Source organism: Salmo salar, chromosome 05, assembly GCF_965601325.2.
Source record: "Salmo salar chromosome 05, fSalSal1, whole genome shotgun sequence".
NCBI classification, from domain to species: Eukaryota; Metazoa; Chordata; class Actinopteri; order Salmoniformes; family Salmonidae; genus Salmo; species Salmo salar.
In genome coordinates this window covers 49,184,077-49,191,853 of record NC_138295.1, presented here as the reverse complement: position 1 = coordinate 49,191,853, position 7,777 = coordinate 49,184,077, and positions in this window count along the sequence as shown.

The window sequence follows — 7,777 nt, the reverse complement described above, 5'->3', positions numbered from 1 at the left end:
CAGATGTGCCCTCGTGTGTTTGTGTGGACCTATAGCTCTGTGTAATAGTCCACCTCACCCTCTCCTGGTCTGCACCTATCTCAAACTGAGCATTATCTCCCTATCTACCCCAGACCTGTGACACATTTAGATGAGGGAGAATTCAGATTGGAGCTTGAGTCAGATCAAATGGAACGAATGCTGCTGTACATCTAGAAAGGTAAAAGTAATCTTGACTTTCGTATGCTCAGAAAACAGTTCATACCAGCAGTGTCCAGAGGCTAGTTGGGAAACCAATAAATAGATTAATGTTGATATGTTTTATCCATGAAGAATTGCTTTCTTGTAAACCTTTATTCCATGTAAAAACAAGAACACTATCAGGATATTGGCAGTCAAAACTAACCCTACTTAGAGTCATCAATAAGTGCATCGATGACGTCGTCACCACAGTGACCGTACCTACATACCCCAACCAGAAGCCATGGATTACAGGCAACATCCGCACTGAGCTAAAGGGTAGAACTGCCGCTTTCAAGGAGTGGGACTCCAACCCGGACGCTTATAAGAAATCCCGCTATGCCCTCCGACGAACCATCAAACAGGCAAAGCGTCAATACAGGACTAAGATCGACTCGTACTACACCGGCTCTGACGCTTATCGGGTGTGGCAGGGCTTGCAAGCTATTACGGACTACAATGGGAAGCACAGTTGTGAGCTTCCCAGTGACAAAAGTCTTCCAGACGAGCTAAATAACTTCTATGCTTGCTCCGAGGCAAGCAACACTGAAGCATGTATGAGAGCATCAGCTGTTCTGGATGACTGTATGATCACACTCTCCGTAGCTGATGTAAGACCTTTAAACAGGTCAACATTCACAAGGCCGCAGGGCCAGATAGATTACCAGGACGTGTACTCTGAGCATACGCTAACCAACTGGCAAGTGTCTTCACTGACATTTTCAACTTGTCCCTGACCTAGTCTGTAATACCAACATGTTTAAAGCAAACCACCATGGTCCCTGTGCCCAAGAACACTAAGGTAACCTGCCTAAATGATTACCGACCCCGTAGCACTCACGTCTGTAGCAATGAAGTGCTTTTGAAAGGCTGGTCATGGCTCACATCAACACCATTATCCCAGAAACCCTAGACCCACTCCAATTTGCATACTACCCCAATCTCAATTGCACTCCATACTGCCCTTTCCCACCTGGACAAAAAGAACACCTATGTGAGAATGCGATTCATTGACTACAGTTCAGCGTTCAACACCATAGTGCCCTCAAAGCTCATCACTAAGGACGGACCCTGGGACTAAACACCTCCCTCTGCAACTATCTCTCTGCTACCGCACAGCAAGCAGTACTGGAGCACCAAGTCTAGGTCCAAAAGGCTTCTTACAGCTTCTACCCCCAAGCCATAAGACTCCCGAACAGGTAATCAAATGGCTTCCCGGACTATTTGCATTGTCCCCACCCCCCATTTTTACGCTTCTGCTACTCTGTCCTTGCGTAGTCACTTTACCTTTTACCTACTTGTACATATTACCTCGACTAACCGGTGCCCCCGTACATTGACATTGACTATGTACCGGTACCCTCTGTATATAGCCTCGCTACTCTTGTTTTATTGTTGCTCCTTTATTTCTTTTTTACTTCAGTTAATTTTAGTAAATACATTCTTTACACTTTTTCTTCATTCTTGGTTAAGGGCTTGTAAGTAAGCATTTCACTGTAAGGTCTACACCTGTTGTATTCGGCGCCTGTGACAAATAACATTTGATTTGATAAAACACATGGCTGGTGAAGGAGACGGCCAAGCATAACTCTGGTCTAATGTGACAATATACCTTTATTTACAGTTATGTGTACTGAACAAAAATATAAAGGCAGCATGCAACAATTTCAAAGATGTTACTGAGTTACAGTTCATATAAGGAAATCAGTCAATTGAAATAAATAAATTAGGCCCTAATCTATGGATTTCACATGACTGGGGAGGGCCGCAGCCATGGGTGGGCCTGCCCACACACTTGGGAGCCAGGCCCACCCATTGGGAAGCCAGGCCCAGCCAATCGGAATTAGTTTTTTCCCACAAAGGGGCTTTAGTACGGACATAAATATTCCTCAATTGCATCAGCTGTCCGGGTGGCTGGTCTCAGACGATCCCTGTAGGTGAAGAAGCCGGATGTGGAGGTCCTGGGTTGGCATGGTTACACGTGGTCTGTGCTTGTGAGGCCGGTTGGACGTACTACAAATTCTCTAAAACAACGTTGGAGTCGGCTTATGGTGGAGAACTGAACATTCAATTCTCTGGCAACAGCTCTGGTTGATATTCTTGTAGTCAGCATGCCAATCGCACGCTCCTTCAACACTTGAGACATCTGTGGCATTGTGTTGTGACAACTGCACATTTTAGAGTGACCATTTATTGTCCCCAGCACAAAGTGCACCCGTGTAATGAGCATGCTGTTTAATCAGCTTCTTGATAGGCCACACCTGTTGAAGTGGTGGATTATATTGGCAAAGGAGAAATGTTATTTTACAGGGATGTAAACAAATTTGAGAGAAATAAGCTTTTTTGTGCGTAAGGGAAAATTCTGGGATCTTTTATTTCAGCTCATGAAACCAACACTTTAAATGTTGCATTTTATATTTTTGTTAAGTATAAATAGGAGATCTTGGGTACTGTATTTGTTTTAAGTTTCTTTCTGGCCAGGAGATGGCACCAGTGTATCCAAACCCCCTTCCCTAGATCCCTTAAAAAATTATACTCCAGCTTTTACAGGTGGCCAAAGCAACAAAAAAAACTTAAGTCAGGAGGGGAGAGGAAGCCACAGTAAATCTGTGTTTCTGCACAACTGGCCCTGTGTCTGTTCTCTGGGATGGGAAGGCCCTGCATGTCTTCCAAAGGGACAAAAACTCCTGCCTCTTCCCTTATGTATTAACAGTATAGTGGCTTTGAGAGAACGGGGACAATTCTTTCCATCTCTCCTCTGAGACCTTTTGTCCTTAGTGAAAGGTCAAAATCCTTCCAGTTTTTTTTGCTATTATTCCCTGGTATTAAAAATGGCCGTTTAAGATTGATATTTAGTATGGACCTCTATATAGACGCCTCTTCTCATATCAGTTGGGGATGTAGGCGCAGACACAGATGGTGCTAACATTGTAAAAATAATGGCAGACTGTAGTACCTTGAAAGGTCATATCCCGACTGCCGTTATAATCAAATCAAATGTTATTTGTCACATGCCGAATACAATAGTGAAATGCTTACTTATAAGCCCTTAACCAACAATGCAGTTTTAAGAAAAATACCCCAAAATATAAGAAATAAAAGTAACAAATAATTAAAGAGAAGCAGTAAAATAACAATAGCGAGGCTATATAGAGGGGGTACCGGTACGGAGTCAATGTGCGGGGGCACCGGTTACTCGAGGTAATATGTACATGTAGGTAGAGTTATTAAAGTGACTTTGCATAGATAATAACAGAGAGTAGCAGCAGCGTAAGGGAGGGGGGGGGGGGCAGTGCAAATAGTCTGTGTAGCCATTTGATTAGATGTTCAGGAGTCTTATGGCTTGGGGGTAGAAGCTGTTTAGAAGTGTCTTGGACCTAGACTTTGCGCTCTGGTACCGCCTGCCGTGCGGTAGCAGAGAAAAGTCTATGACTAGGGTGGCTGGAGTCTTTGACAATTTTTAGGGCCTTCCTCTGACACCGCCTGCAATAGAGGTCCTGGATGGCAGGAAGCTTGGCCCCAGTGATGTACTGGGCCATACGCACTACCCTCTGTAGTGCCTTGCGGACGGAAGCCGAGCAGTTGCCATACCATGCAGTAATGCAACCCGTCACCATGCTCTCAATGGTGCAGCTGTAGAACCTTTTTGAGGATCTGAGGACCCTTGCCAAATCTTTTCAGTCTCCTGAGATTTTCTTGTGCCTTCTTTATGACTGTCTTGGTGTGCTTGGACCATGTTAGTTTGTTGACGAGGACACCAAGGAACTTGAAGCTCTCAACCTGCTCCACTACAGCCCCGTCGATGAGAATGGGGGCGTGCTCGTTTTCCTGTAGTCCATAATCATCTCCTTTGTCTTGATCACGTTGAGGGAGAGGTTATTGTTCTGGCACCACACGGTCAGTTTTCTGACCTCTTCCCTTATAGGCTGTATTGTCGGTGATCAGGCCTACCACTGTTGTGTCATCAGCAAACTTTTTACATTACATTTACATTTTAGTCATTTAGCAGACGCTCTTATCCAGAGCGACTTACAGTAGTGAGTGCATACATTTTAATACTTTTTCCCCCCATACTGGTCCGCCATGGAATTGAACCCACAACCCCGGCGTTGCAAGCGTCATGCTCTACCAACTGAGCCACACGGGACTTTCTTTTATGCCTGCTACATTACTGCAGACACGGTAATCTGAGCCATCTGATTGGCCAGCAGTGGGCATATAGTGCTCCCCCCCGGGAAGGCAGAATTTGTACCTTCTGACAAATAAAATGGGAACACCTTGTCCACCCGGCGCACAGGACAGCTGAATCGGGTGCACATACCACCAACAGCGCAAGACGAATTCAAAAAATAGGAACGTAAGGTTTATCGACTTAGAATGCCTTGGAGATCGATCAGTCAATAGCGATCGACCGTTTGGAGACCACTGCTTTATATGATGTGCAATAAAGTAATGTCCGTACAGGACTTTTGTCATAGGGAGTAGCCCTAGGGATGTTCTAAAATGTACACCGTAATGGAGTGTGTTTACTTAACGATGATGTTGGAGTCGTGCCTGGCCGTGCAGTCATGAGTGAACGGGGAGTACAGGAGGGGACTGAGCACGCACCCCTGAGGGGGCCCACGTGTTGAGGATCAGTGTGGTGGATGTGTTGTTACCTACCCTTACCACCTGGGGGCGGCCCATCAGGAAGTCCAGGATCCAGTTGCAGAGGGAGGTGTTCAGTCCCAGGGTCCTTAGCTTAGTGATGAACTTTGAGGGCACTATGGTGTTGAACGCTGACCTGTCGTCAATTAATAGCATTCTCACATTTGTTGAAGCGGTATGCAAATTGGAGTGGGTCTAGGGTTTCTGAGATAATGGTGTTGGTGTGAGCCATGACCAGCCTTTCAAAGCACTTCATGGCTACAGATGTGTGCGCTACCGGTCGGTAGTCATTTAGACAGGTTACCTTAGTGTTCTTGGGCACTGCTTGAAACATGTAGGTATTACAGAGTCAGAAAGGTAGAGGTTAAAAATGTCAGTGAAGACACTTGCCAGTTGGTCAGCGCATGCACGGAGTACACATCCTGGTAATCTGTCTGGCCCTGCGGCCTTGTGAATGTTGACTTATTTGAAAGGTCTTACTCACATCGGCTGTGGAGAGCGTGATGACCGAAAATAACTTCTGGATATCAGAACAGCGATTACTCACCGCGGACTGCAAGAAACTTTTTTTCCTTTAATGAGTCCGACAAGAAGGATATACTGCTTTCACTGGAATAGACCCAGATCCCCGTAATTTGCTTGAATAAAAGGGTCCGCGGAGGGTCCGCTTCCTTCTGAGAATCCGTAGGCGAGTGAGTAAACACTGCCATCCGTTCTTCTTGCTAACGTGCAATCATTGGAAAATAAAATGTATGACCTACGATTTAAGATTTAAGACGAACCATCAAACAAGCTAAGCATCAATACAGGCTTAAGATTGAATCCTACTACACCGGCTCTGATGCTCGTCGGATGTGGCAGGGCTTGAAAACTATTACGGACTACAAAGGGAAACCCTGCCTAGTGACAGCGAGCCTACCAGACGAGCTAAATGCCTTTTATGCTCGCTTCAAGGCAAGCAACACTGAAGCATGCATGAGAGCACCAGCTGTTCTGGATGACTGTGATAACGCTCTCAGTAGCCAATGTGAACAAAACCTTTAAACAGGTCAACATTCACAAAGCCACTGGGCCAGACGGATTACCAGGACGTGTACCCAAAGCATGTGCGGACCAACTGACAAGTGTCTTCACTGACCTTTTAAAACTCTCCCTGACAGAGTCTGTAATACCTACATGTTTCAAGCAGACCACCATAGTCCCTGTGCCAAGGAAGCGAAGGTAACCTGCCTAAATGATTACCGCCCGTAGCACTCACATCTGTAGCCATGAAATGCTTTGAAAGGCTGGTCATGACTCACATCAACAGCATCCTCCAGGACACCCTAGACCCACTCCAATTTGCATACCTCCCCAACAGATCCACAGATGACGCAATCTTAATCGCACTCCACAATGCCCTTTCCCACCTGGACAAAAGGAACACCTATGTGAGAATGCTGTTCATTGACTACAGCTCAGCGTAGTGGAGCAGGTTGAGAGTTTCAAGTTCCTTGGTGTACATATCACCAACAAACTATCATGGTCCAAACATACCAAGACAGTCGTGAAGAGGACATGACAAAACCTTTTCCACCCCCAGGAGACTGAAAATATTTGGCATGGGTCCCCAGATCCTCAAAAGGTTCTACAGCTGCACCATCGAGAGCATCCTGACCAGTTGCATCACCGCCTGCTATGGCATCTGACCGTAAGGCGCCACAGAGGGTAGTGCGTATGGCCCAGTGCATCACTGGAGCCAAAATTCCTGCCATCCAGGACCTATATAATAGGTGGTGTCAGAGGAAAGCCCATAAAATTGTCAGAGACTCAAGTCACCCAAGTTATTGACTGTTTTATCCGCTACCACATGGCAAGCGGTACCGGACCCCCAAGCCATAAGACTGCTGAACAATTAATAAAATCGCCACTGGACTATTTACATCCCCCCCTCCATGTACACTACTTCTACTCGTTGTTGATTATCTATGCATATTCACTTCACCCCTACCTACATGTACAAATTACCTCAACTAACCTGTACCCCCGCACACTGACTCGGTACCGGTACCTCCTGTATATAGCCTCGTTATTGTTATTCTTAGGGTTACTTTTTATTATTATTTTTTACTTTAGTCTATTTGGTAAACTCTTCTTGAACTGCACTGTTGGTTAAGGGCTTGTAAGTAAGCATTTCACGGTAAGGTCTACACTTGTTGGATTCGGCGCATGTGACAAATAAAGTTTTTGATTTGATCACTGTTGTCCGGAACAGCTGATGCTCTCATGCATGTTTCAGTGTTACTTGTCTCGAAGCAAGCATAGAAGTAACTTAGCTTGTCTGGTATACAAATCTAGAAGATATTTTATTGCCACATAGATCGAATAGGTGCAGTGAAATATGTTGTTTTACAGGATCAGCCATAGTAGTACGCCAACCCTGGAGCAAATTAGGGTTAAGTGCCTTGCTCAAGGGATTTTGTTAATTTTAGAGTACTGGGCAAAATACCATCATTCATGAAGTGTGTTGTCAATGTTTATACATGTGATTGTGTCTCCTGACTGCCACTTACTGCCTTTTTCATTAGCTCTCCCTTTACAACTGTGTGTGCATGGGGGGACTGTAGATTAACCTCACATTGATCAGAATATGCCTTAAATGCAACAACCCAATTCACCCCTCACCCCTTAAGAAATAAGGTTGATACACTCAAAGAACAATACACTCAAAATGTTAATTAAAAAAAAATAGACTAACGCTTGTTGTGAGTGGGATTCCCCACCTCAGGGCAAGGTCAGGGTTGGCCAACGTAGTGCAACGTTGGCGGCTGAGAAAGCTGTGTTCACTGCCCATCCCCCACACTCACAAGAGGAGTGTTTCTGCTTGCGCGGCTGCCGTTAGGAGAGAGAGACAGACAGACAGACAGACAGA